Source organism: Tachyglossus aculeatus, chromosome 2, assembly GCF_015852505.1.
Source record: "Tachyglossus aculeatus isolate mTacAcu1 chromosome 2, mTacAcu1.pri, whole genome shotgun sequence".
Lineage (NCBI taxonomy): Eukaryota > Metazoa > Chordata > Mammalia > Monotremata > Tachyglossidae > Tachyglossus > Tachyglossus aculeatus.
Window position 1 is genome coordinate 40,892,678 of NC_052067.1, and position 13,072 is coordinate 40,905,749.

The window sequence follows — 13,072 nt, forward strand, 5'->3', positions numbered from 1 at the left end:
GCTAGTGAGTGGAAGGCAATCTGCTACAAGTCAAAACTCACCTGTGCTGGGCAGCAGCATCACAAGGAGAGAGTCAAGGGTGGAGACTCGAGGTTACTGTGCAGAAGGCGGCATGGTAAACCACTTCTGTATTTTTACCAAGAAAATTATCTGGATACACTACCAGAACGATTGCAGATGAAAGCAGGCACTGTGGGAGAGATGTGCCCATGGTGTCACTATGGGTTGGAAACAACTCGACGGCATAAGACAATGATTGTACTCTCCCAAGCGCTCAGTATAGAGCTCTGCACACAGAAGATGCTCAATAAATACCATTGCCTGATTGAGTCAAGGGCTGGGATTGTGGCTAGAAGAGAAGTTTCTCCTGAAACACCACAATAGAGAAAACTATAAATTCCTAATAAAGACCTGACATCAGAGGTAGAAGAAGAAGGGGCCGTGATGGCTTGGTATTCTAGAATCTACCATCAGTTATGCTGCCCTGCTAAGCTAAAGCAAATCACTTAGCATTGGGATTTCTTCATTTTAAGGTAGAAATGATGATCATTTCACTCCACTGAACTAAAATAGAGAGCTCCTTCAGTGTCAGAATTACTAAATCATGACCTCAGTTTCAAAAACCCCAAGTTCAGTCTCAAACTAAATGAAATAAGACCCTCCCCTAGTAGAAGGCTTAGCATATTTTTTTTTTGTCCCTGTGATCAACAAATAGCAATGAAGGAATCATTTTGCTTTTGCATGTGTAGATCTAAAAGCTATCTGGGGTGGATGCTTTCCTTGAAACACATATTTTATGACTTTTAGAAATAGAATAACTTTGGATAGGATAAATTCACATCTTGGGCTTAGAGGTCCTGGGAGCAATGAAATTTTTTTTCATATTTTCCTCCTTGAATAGCACTGAAGAGATAATTTGATTATTTAGGCTCGTTGGGATGAGAGAATGAATTCTAACTCAAGGATAGCCCTCGGGAATAACCCAGTAGCTATTTTCTTGATCTGGCCCCAAGATTTCCCAAATGACATTACCAAAGAAATAAAGCTTCACTTAAAGTATATTACTTTTTATTTCAGTTCTTTGAAAGAAGGGATACTCGAGAAAATTAGATGCAGACCTTAAGGAGCATCCCTATTTTCTGAAAAGATTTTGTATCTCAACAGATGTGAAGGGACAATTTGGAGTGTGTCTCATTGCTCTAAGGCTGAAACATCACAATCAGCAACTGTATGAGAGAGCTAAATGTGGCCACCATTTCACCTAAGAACAAAGAGAGTTGACTTGAACTTTTAAGGTGATGAACTGTGGGGGGCCTGGGAAGAGGAAAACAGGAGGGACTGGAACAGCTGGGAAAGATGGGTCATTTAGAAAATTTTGTGACAATCCTATGTTACTCCTTGTTGATGTGGTCAGTCATATCCATCACCAGCAGGGCAAAGGACTTTTAGACTGTGAGCCCACTGTTTTTAGACTGTGAGCCCACTGTTGGGTAGGGACTGTCTTTATATGTTGCCAACTTGTACTTCCCAAGCGCTTAGTACAGTGCTCTGCTCAAAGTAAGTGCTCAATAAATACGATTGATGATGATGATGACTGCCACGTAAATGGCTCCAGTCTACTTCCTTTCTGAAAAGCTGAACTGTTGCTACCCTCTGCTTCCTCCCTGAGAACCTGAAATGTTGCTAATCTCTTGAAATAGTAATGATAGTAATAATGATAGTGGTATTTGTTATGCACTTATATCTGTCAAATAGTGTACTAAGCACTCATCCAGGAGCTGAGTAAACTCTAACCAATGGAGGTAATAATTAGAATGAATGGGAGAATAGGGAATAAAGCAAGAACCATCCAATAGACTTTAATTTTAACAAATATTTTAGAGGCCTGTGAGTTCATGACACAGATCAAGGAGAGCAAATGTCAGCAAGGCTGTCAGAGCTATGTCATCAACCTCTGGGGTCTTTATAGAGGGGGGTGGAGGGCATTACTTCAGATACTGGAAGCAATTATCATTTTACACAAAGAACGTACCTTCAAGGGACTGTCCAAATGTTTCAGTGACATGGTGGACAAACTGTTAATGACATTTTCTTGGTTCCTAAAGTTATGTGTTTATGGGATGCTCTAGTTGTAAGTTTGATACAATGCCTCTAGACTGTGAGCTCATTGTGGGCAGGGATTGCCACCACTTATTGTTGTATTGTACTTTCCCAAGCGCTTAGTCCTGTGCTCTGCACTGCTTCTTAAGATAAGGCATCCCAGTATAAATCAATAGTAGTAAGGTCCTCACAGTACATACAACCTCCACCTTCTCCCCTGTTCAGTATTTATTCAGGCTCATATCTGTGTCTCCTTAGAGAAGCAGCATGGCCAAGTAGGTAGAGCATTGACCTGGGTGTCAGAGGGACCTGGGTTCTAATCCCAGCCTCACCTCTGGTCTAATGAACGACCTTGGGCAAATCATTTCTCTGTGTCTCAGTTGCCTCATCTATAAAATGGGGACTGATTGTGAGCCCCATGAGGGACATGGACTGTGTCCAACCTAATTGGCTTGTATTCACCCAGCGTTTATTGAATGCCATTAAAAACAAAAAAACCTTCTCTCAATCTACCCTCATTGCCATGAGAAGTTCATCCACTTCTATTGATTTCAACTTCCCCTCTAGATTTTAAGCTCCTTGTGAGCAGGGAAGATGTCTGCCAACTCTGTTATACTGCACTCTCCCAAATGCTTAGTTCAGTGCTCTGCACAGAGTCAATGCACAGTGAATAAGATTGTTCGACTGATTCAACTACTATTTCTATGCAGATGATTCCCAAATATGTCTCACTCACCCTTACTTCTCCCCTACACAATCTCACATCACCTCCTGCTTCTAGGGTACTTCTACATGCATGTCCCACCCACCCATCCCTCAAGATCGAGAAGCAGCATGGCACAGTCGAAAGCATCATAGCATAGTCGATAGAGCACAGGCCTAGGACTCAGAGGATCTGGGTTCTAATCCTAGTTCTGCCACATGTCTGCTGTGTGACCTAGGGCAAGTCACTTCACTTCTCTGGGCCTCAGTTACCTCATCTGTAAAATTGGGATTGAGACTGTGAGCCTCTCCCTAATGCCCAGTGTTAATAATAAGCAGCTTGGCTTAGTGGAAAGAGCCCAGGCTTAGGAGTCAGAGATCGTGGGTTCTGATCCTGCCTCCATCATTTGTCAGCTGTGTGACTTTGGGCAAGTCACTTAACTTCTCTGTGCCTCAGTTACCTCATCTGTAAAATGGGGATTAAGACTGTGAGCCCCACTGGGGACAACCTGATTAACTTGTAGACACCCCAGTACTTAGAACAGTGCTTGGCACATAGCGCTTAACAAAAACCATCATCAGCACTTAAAACAGTGTTCAGTGCTTAGAACAGTGCTTTGCACATAGTAAGTGCTTAATAAATGCCATTAAAAAAATAATGGTACTTATATGTGTCAAGCACTGTTTTAAGCACTTGGGTTAATCAGATTGGACACAGTCTCTGACCCAAATGGGGCTCAGTCTTAATACCTATTTTACAGATGAGGTAACTGAGGCTCAGAGAAGTTAAGTGACTTACCTGAGGTCATGGAGCAGACAAGTGGCAGAGCTGGGATTAGAACCCAGGTCCTTCCAACTCCCAAGTGCAGTGTTCAGCACGAACAGCATAGCACATGCTCTATAAATACCACTGATTTTTTTTTAATGAACCAATGGACTACTTATGAATGATGGCCAAAAAATGGCCACATCTGGCCAAGCTTTGACAGTATGGAGCAGGTCCCTGTTACTTTAACATGGCAGATTAGTACCCAATTTCTGCTCAGAGATTTTTTTTATAGTACTTGTTAAGCTCTTATGTTCCAATCACCGTACTAAGCACTGGGGTAAATGCAATCTAATCAGGTCAGACACAGTCCATTTCCCACAGGAAGCTCACAGCTTTAATCCCCATTTTAATCCCCGTTTTAACACATGAGGTATCTGAGACACTGAGAAGTGAATTGACTTGCCTAAGGTCATACTGCAGACAAGTGGTGGAACTGAGATTAGAACTCAGGTCTTCTAACTCCCAGACTTGAGCTCTTTCCACTAAGCTATGCTCCATCTCAGTGGATTGAGGAAGTTTTGGGAACAAATGGAAAATGGATTCAGAGTTTGGGCAGCTGGAGGGGCCTGGGGAAAGATAGGGCTAAATTAAGAAAAACACAAATCTGATGCCCGCAATCTGATGCCCATAGATTACATCCAGAAGGGTCTTACTGTTAGGGGGTGGGATGAGGGGTGGACCAGCTAAGGCGAACTTCCCTCTGAAACAGATTATCACACCCATAAGCTTCTAATGTTTTTTCCGTCGCCTAGCCAGGGACTTGAGCTTTCTAAAATAACTTTATCAAGTGAATATACTGGCCCTTCCAGAAAGACAACAGGGCAATGATGCTCTCTGTCTCCCAAGATCAAAAGCTCAGGTCCTGTTCCCCTTCATTAAAAGGACAGGTAACTTCACAATTTTTTCATTAACATTAGTGGCCCCAAATCCTCTCTAGTGAGCAAAAAGATGGTTTTACTGATCTGAAAATCTCTCCATTTCATGAAAGTTGAACCTGAAAGAATGTTTCTCACCCGCAACCACAGAGGAGATAAAGATGAAATCGATCTGAGATTGTAGTAACGAAACGGAATCTCTAATAGTTTGGAGACCCAGGCCAGACACATTCCTCATAGATGGAGGCTGTGCATTTTACTTTTCTCATCTACAAAAGGAATAGAGGATATCTGATGTTTCTCAAATAGTGCATCACCTTCTGCAGTAAATCTATTTCAAGTTGTGATCACAGAAGCAACAGCTTCCTTCCGGATTGAAGATACTGTTGTACATTTCATAACGAATTCATCAAAGCCCATGGGTTCCTAATCTTTTTAAATAATTCTCATGTTCCCGATTATTAAACTAGGAATACCCCCTTCCCCTGAAATGAGCTGTCAGAGAAACAACCATACAGGGAGTTATATTGACCAATACTGAATTTAGATTGTAAGGTCATGGTGGGCAGAAAGCATGTCTACCAACTCTGCAATATTGTACTCTCCCAATCCCTTATAGTGCTCTGCTCATAGTTTTGTCTTGTCTTATGCCGTCAAGTTGTTTCTGACCCATAGCGACACCACAGACATATCTCTCCCAGAAAGCTCCCTCTCCATCTGTAATCATTCTAGTAGTTTATCCATAGAGTTTTCTTGGTAAAAATACAAAAGCAGTTTACCATTTCCTCCTTCCTCACCGGAAACTTGAGTCTCCACCCTCGACTCTCTCCCATGTCACTGCTGCCCAGAACAAGTGAGTTTTGACTTGTAGCAGATTACCTTCCACTCACTAGCCACTGCCCAAGCTAGGAATGGAAAGGGTAGGCCTCTGCTTGACTCTCCCTCCCGTAGCCAAGATGGGCAGAGTGCTGGAAACTCTCCAGGTGTGATCCTGAGAGGGGACTGCTCACAGTAAACAGTCAATAAATACAATTGATTGATTAATTTTCCCCTAGTGCTATCTCTAGATTGTTGCATGATTAAGGTTCTGATCTAGAAAACTCATACTGTGAAACATCTTTGGGGAAATGGATGATGCCCTCACCTTTCTAGACAGACATATCTCTCCCAGAATGCTCCATCTCCATCTGTAATCATTTTAGTAGTTTATCCATAGAGTTTTCTTGGTAAAAATACAGAAGCGGTTTACCATTTCCTCCTTCCTCACCGGAAACTTGAGTCTCTACCCTCGACTCTCTCCCGTGTCACTGCTGCCCAGAACAGGTGAGTTTTTGGGCAGAGAACTTGTCCACTGATTATTATTATTGTTATTATTATTATTACTGCTAATAATAATAATAATGGTCTTTAAGTGCTTACTATGTGCCAAGCACTGTTCTAAGCACTGGGGTATATATAAGGTGGTCAGGTTGTCCCACGTGGGGCTCACAGTCTTAGTCCCCATTTTACAGACGAGGTCACTGAGGCACAGAGAAATTAAGTGACTTGCCCAAAGTCACATAGCTGACAAGTGGCGGAGCCAGGATTCAAACCCATGACCTCCAACTTGTATTCTCCCAAGCTGTTAGTGCAGTGCTGTGCACAAAGTAAACGCTCAATAAATACCATTTTTGATGATGATGATGACTTCACCTCTCCCTCATCCCACAGCACTTAAAAGCCAATCAGTGGTATTTATTGTGTGCTTACTACATGCAGAGCACTGTACTAAGTGCTTGGGAGAGCACAATACAACAGAATTAGCGGCCCCATTCCCTGACCCTAATGAGATGACAGTTTTATGTATGTATCTGTAATTTACTTAATCAATGTCTTTCTCTAGGCTGTATGCTCATTGTGGGCAGGGAATGTGTCTACCAATTCTGTTAAATTATGCATATGTACATAAGTGCTGTGGGGCTGGGAGGGGGGGATAATAATAATAACAATCATCATCATCATCCTCTATCGTATTTATTGAGCGCTTACTATGTGCAGAGCACTGTACTAAGCACTTGGGAAGTACAAATTGGCAACATATAGAGACAGTCCCTACCCAACAGTGGGCTCACAGTCTAAAAGGGGGAGACAGAGAACAAAACCAAACATACTAACAAAATAAAATAAATAGAATAGATTGTACAAATAAAATAAATAAATAGAGTAAAAAATATGTACAAACGTACATACATATATATACAGGTGCTGTGGGGAAGGGAAGTAGGTAAGATGGGGGGGATGGAGAGGGGGACGAGGGGGAGAGGAAGGAAGGGGCTCAGTCTGGGAAGGCCTCCTGGAGGAGGTGAGCTCTCAGCAGGGCCTTGAATAATAATAATGATGATAACAATAATAATGATGGCATTTGTTAAGCGCTTACTATGTGCAAAGCACTGTTCTAAGCACTGGGGGAGATACAAGGTGATCAGATTGTCCCACGTGGGGCTCATAGTCTTAATCCCCATTTTACAGATGAGGTAACTGAAGCCCAGAGGTGTTAAGTAACTTGCCCAAAGTCATACAGCTGACAATTGGCAGAGCTGGGATTTGAACCCATGACCTCTGACTCCCAAGCCCGGGCTCTTTCCACTGAGCCATGCTGCTTCCATAAAGGGATGCATAAAGGGAGCAAGTCAGGGAGATGCAGAAGAGAGTGGGAGAAGAGGAAAGGAAGGCTTAGTCAGGGAAAGCCTCTTGGAGGAGATATGCCTTCAATAAGGCTTTGAAGTCTGTTCAATTTACAGCTCTACAATTAGTAGTATTAATCATTTTGCTATGAATAAGGTTATCATCAACTGAACTGAGGTGGTAGTTTCCAAAACACCCTTTTAACATCGCAGGAAGCCGAGTGAAGCATGGACTGGGGTGGGGAGAGACAGAAGGCAGGGAGGTCAGCAAGGAGGCTGATACAGTAATCAAGGTGGGATAGGATAAATGCTTGAATTAACTTGGTTGCAGTTTGGAGAGGAGAGGACAGATTTTAGCAATGTTGTGAAGGTTGAACAGACGTGATTTAACGATAGATTGAATATGTGGGTTGAATGAAAGAGATGAGTCAAGAATAATGCCAAGGTTACGGGTGTTAGTATTCATCAGAAGTAGAGTTAAAACATTTGAGTAGAGGAACCTCTCTAAATTTCACTCTGAGAGAGCAGCAGATCTTGTGGAAGAACAGCAGAACTTGTGGAAGACCAGAAAAACGTGAGAAGGACTCTGACCTAATGGAATGAACATGAGCTTGGGAGTCAGAGGACCTGAGTTCTAATCCCAGCTCTGTCACTTGTCTTCTGCGTGACCGTGGGCAAATCACTTAACTATTCAGTGCCTCACTTACCTCATCAGCACTTAGAACAGTGCTTTGCACATAGTAAGCGCTTAATAAATGCCATTATTATTATTATTATTATCTGCAAAATGGGGATTTAATACCTGTTCTACTTCCTACTTAGACTGTGAACCCGAATCTGATTATCTTGTATCTAACCCAGTGGTTAGTTCAGAAATTGATACATAGTAATCACTTAACAAATATAATTATTATTAGTAGTATTATTGTTGTTCCAGTAGCAATTTAAAGCCTCACTTTGACCAGTACTATTTTTTTCTTCCCAGGTTCTCAGAGTACTAGGCAAATAAATCCTCTTAGACATTTCTGACAGCAGGAAAGATTATTCCCATTTTACCAAAGACCAATCAATGAATGGTCAGACCTAATTAATTTGCACATACCATAATGCTTAGAAAGTGTCGATACCTAGTAAGCGCTTAACAAATACCATTAAAAAAAAAAGAAAGGAAACAAATACTGAGAAGAACTCTGAAGAATCATTTGATTTGGGGCCATAATTAAGTTGACAGTGATGATGATGATGGTGATATTAGTTAAGCACTTAATATGTGTCAAGTGCTGTTCTAAGCATTGGGGTTGATACAAGCTAATCAAGTTGGACACAGTCCCATGTCCCACATGGGGCTCCCAGTCTTAACCCCCATTTTACAAATGAGGTAACTGAGGCACGTAGAATTGAAATGACTTGTCCAAGGTCACATAGCAGACAAGTGCTTAGAACAGTGTTCACCACATAGTAAGCGCTTAATACCGTAATTATTAAGTGGTGGAGCCAGAATTAGAACCCAGGTCCTTCTGACTCCCGGCCCTGTGCTCTATCCAATAGGCCATGCTGTGTTGTCTTAGTTTACTAACTCCACTCTTGAACCGAACAGATGATCTTTGAAATAAACAGGGCCATCCAAACATTTTCGCCCTTGTTGAACCAGCCCGTCTAGGGACACTGTAAGTGCTCATAGTTCTGGTTGCACTGAAAACTCCCAGACAGCCATAGTCATTAGGTTCCAGTTTGGCTGTACACTGTAAACTTGTTGTGGTCAGAGAATGCCTGGTTATTTTTTTATTGTACTCTCCCAAGCTCTTAGTACAGTGGTCAATCAATCAATCAGTCGTATTTATTGAGCGCTTACTTTGTGCAGAGCACTGTACTAAGCACTTGGGAAGTACAAGATGGCAACATATAGAGACAGTCCCTACTCAACAGTGGGCTCACAGTCTAAAAGGGGGAGACAGAGAACAAAACCAAACATACTAACAAAATAAGATAAATAGAATAGATATGTACAAGTAAAATAAATAAATAAATAGAGTAATAAATATGTACAAGCATATATACAGGTCTGCACACAGTAATAATAATAATGGCATTTATTAAGTGCTTACTATGTGCAAAGCACTGTTTAAAGCGCTGGCCGGACAACAAGGTGATCAGGTTGTCCCACGTGGGGCTCCCAATCTTCATCCCTATTTTACAGATGAGGTAACTGAGGCCCAGAGAATTTAAGTGACTTGCCCAAAGTCACACAGCTGACAAGTGGCAGAGCCAGGATTTGAACCCGTGCCCTCTGACTCTAAAGCCAATGCTCTTTTCACTGAGCCACGCTGCTTCTCCCAAGTAAGTGAGCGCTTCTCTCAGTAAACACTCAATAAATATGAGTGACTGTGGGTATATTGGAGATAGCATTAGAAGAAGCAGCGTGGCTCAGTGGAAAGAGCACGGGCTTGGGAGTCAGAGGTCATGGGTTCAAATCCCAGCTCCACCAATTGTCAGCTGTGTGACTTTGGGCAAGTCACTTAATTTCTCTATGCCTCAGTTACCTCATCTGTAAAATGGGGATTGACTGTGAGCCCCCCGTGGGACAAACTGATCACCTTGTAACCTCCCCAGCGCTTAGAACAGTGCTTTGCACATAGTAAGCACTTAATAAATGCCATTATTGTTATTATTATTATCAGAAGCAGCTGTTACCTCCGCTGCTTAAATTGGAAGAAGAGAGGGAGGAGGGGAGGCCTAGTGGAAGGAGCACCAACCTGAGAGTCCGAAGCCCTGGGTTCTAATCCCCGCTCCACCACTTATTCAATCTTATTTATTGAGCACTTACTGTGTGAAGAGCACTGTACTAATATGCCATGTGACCTTGGGCAAGTCATTTCGCTTTCCTGTGCCTCACTTCCCTCATCTGTAAAACGGGGATTAACACTGAGAGCCCTGCATGGGATATGGACTGGTACAACCTGATTTACTTGTATTTACTCAGTGCTTAGTACAGTGCCTGGCACCTAACAAGTACTTAACAAACATTATTTAAAAAAAAGGGGAGTTGCAGCTCAGTTTCCTCTCTTGTAATCATTCTTTCATTCAATCGTATTCAAAGCTCTTACAGTGTGTAAAGCACTTTACTAGGTGCTTGGTAAAATACAATATAACAAAGCAATCTTAGTGATACTGAAGCACTTTAATTAGAAAAAAAAAACCTACCTCCAATTCCTTCCCTTCCTCTCAACCCTCCATCTTAAACAACTCTGCCAAATAAGGCATAATAATACAGTCAGAAGAGATTCACATTTGCTTTGATGCCAAAGTTATTTCCTGAGCCCGCAGAAAAGACCTGGGTAGTTATTGGGAACCTGTTACATTGCTATATTGTACTCTCCCAAGTGCTTAGTACAGTGTTCTGAACATAGTAAGCGCTCACTGCATATGATCATTTGATTATTTAGGTAAATCAAGTCTGACCAGCGGGATGCGGAGAACTTCCTTTAGGGTTAGTTCAAAGGATGGAGAATAGAACTTTTGAGGGACAGCTAATGGAACTGGAATTATTCAGCCTGGAGAAAGCTGAAAAGCAACTAAATAACGGATCTGTGTTAAGAGCTATTGTATGGAAGATAATGATCAATTTTTCTCCATGCCTGTGGAAAATATGAAAGAAAATAGACTGAAGATGCAACAAGTGAAGGGGACGTTAGACAAAAGGGAACATTTCTTGCATGAGGTTTTCCAGAGACTGGAATAGATTACAAAGGGAGTTGAGAGTCTTTTTCTCTGAGCATATTTAGAAACAGGGATTGATTTTTTCCTATCTGGGTCTGTTTTAGGTTTTGTTCTGCCCTTAGACAAGGGAGCCACACCAAGTGACTTCTATTTCTATAGACTTTTCACTTTATGAACAAGATTGACTTTCACTGACTATCAGGACTTTCTGCACATGTAAAACCCCTACCAGTGTGTCATTAATGTATGCAAAAGATCAATGAGAAAGTCTTCAAAACAATGTGGGGTCCCAATAAGACTTCTATAGAAGTCTGGGGAAGCAACTATGTCTGACATTTCCCTGAAAGTGAAGTGTTTGCTCTGAAATTCATTAAAATGCCAACAGACATGGGACTGGAATTCATTACTTTGAGTTTTGTTTTTTGTGGGGGTTTTTTTCCATCTATTTGGATGCAGTGCAATTTTCCATTTTGGGCTTTTGGATCTATTTCATTTTTTCAGTATTTAACTTTGGTTCCAGCTAAGTCCATTATGTTAACTCATTCTTACTTGTTTTAATTGCCATATTATTTTACCCAGACAGCCCAATGTTATCGTGAATTTTATTTTCAGTTTTCATTTAGATTCTATATAGGGTTTTTCTCCTCTTCTGAGGATTTCTACAGCTGTGTTTCTCCCTGTAAAGAACCCATTTCTATTCCATCTTTCTTTTCTGGCATGTTCAGTGACAGTCATTGAAGGAAAAGCTGCAGCATTTTACTATAAAGGCAGAAACACTTATGGAGTTTGGAGCCATTTATGATTGCTAGCCACAGCTCTAGAAACAGAGCATGTGAAAGAAAAATTATCTCCTCTCTCGCTGCCTCTTGTCTTGTAGGTCTGCCTCCTGAAATAGGTAAAAGGCACAAGACTTTTGTGCAAACTGGGCCGTTAATAACTGAACTATCTTAGGGCAATAAACAGAGGCGGCTTACTAGCCTGTCTTTTATTGCAGGATGTTCTTTGGCAGAAAACCTGGAATACCATGTCCATCTGTTATTTGTAGACACAAAGATCAATCAGTCAATCAATAAATCGTATTTATTGAGCACTTCCCAGAGCACTGTACTGAGAGTTTTGGAGAGTACAAGAAAATGAGGTTGGGAGATATGGATCCTTGCCCACAAGGAGCTTGCAGACTAGAAGGGGAGGCAGTCATTGAAATAGGTAGTAAATTATAAGGCTGTGTTATGTAAGTACTGTGCAGCTGATGGGTGAATATCAGTGCTTATGCGTTGCAGATCCAAGTGCAAAGGCAATACAGAAGGGAGATTGAATTCATTCAATTGTATTTATTGAGCACTTAATGTTTGCAGAGCACTGTACTAAGCGCTTGAGCAATGTGGGAAATGAGCACTTAGTTTAGGAAAGCCTTTTGGAGGACCTATGATTTCAGGTAAACACTATTCCTGATCTCCAAGAGATTACAGTCTAGTGGGCCACTACACTAATATACAGCCTGTAGACTGTAAGCTCATTGTGGGCAGGGAATGTGTCTGATTACTGTTGTACTGTACTCTCCCAAGTACTTAGTACTGTGCTCTGCCCACAGTAAGCGCTCAATCAATATAATTGAATGAATGAATATAGCTATTCATTCATTCATATTGATTGAGCGCTTACTGTGGGCAGAGCACTGTACTAAGCGCTTGGGAAGTACAAGTTGGCAACATATAGAGATGGTCCCTACCCAACAGCGGGCTCACAGGCTAGACAGATATTTGGGCACCATGGCCTAGTGGAGAGAGCATGGGCCTGGGAATCAGGGGACCTGCGTTCAAATTCTGGCTCCATGACTTGCCCACTGTGCATCCTTAGGAAAGTCACTGTTCCTGTTCTCCCTCCTACTTCGACTGTGAGCCCCATGTGCAGTAGGGACTTAGTCTGACCTGATTCTCTCTTTTTGTTTGTTTCATGGTATTTGTTAAGTGCTTACTGTGTACCAGGCACTATACTAAGCACTGGGGTTGATACAAGATAATAAAGTTGGTCAGAGTCCATGTTCCACATGGGGCTCACAGTCTTTATCCCTCTTTTATAGATGAGGTAACAGAGGCATAGAGAAGGAAGTCACTTGCCCAAGAACACAAAGCAGGCAAGTGGTTGAGCCAGAATTAGAACCCAGGTCTTCTGATTCCCAGGCCTGT

The 13,072-nt window shown here is 41.8% G+C and overlaps 1 protein-coding gene and 1 non-coding gene across 2 annotated transcripts in view; one reads left to right on the forward strand and one right to left on the reverse strand.

Moving 5' to 3' along the window:
• LOC119921378 (lysozyme-like protein 1) overlaps positions 1-13,072 on the forward strand; it is a 65,508-nt gene that overhangs the window by 23,483 nt on the left and 28,953 nt on the right. The window lies entirely within an intron of this gene.
• On the reverse strand, positions 5,370-5,507 carry LOC119924852. Its single transcript, XR_005449536.1, has one exon. It is a non-coding gene; the product is annotated as a small nucleolar RNA SNORA7 (small nucleolar RNA).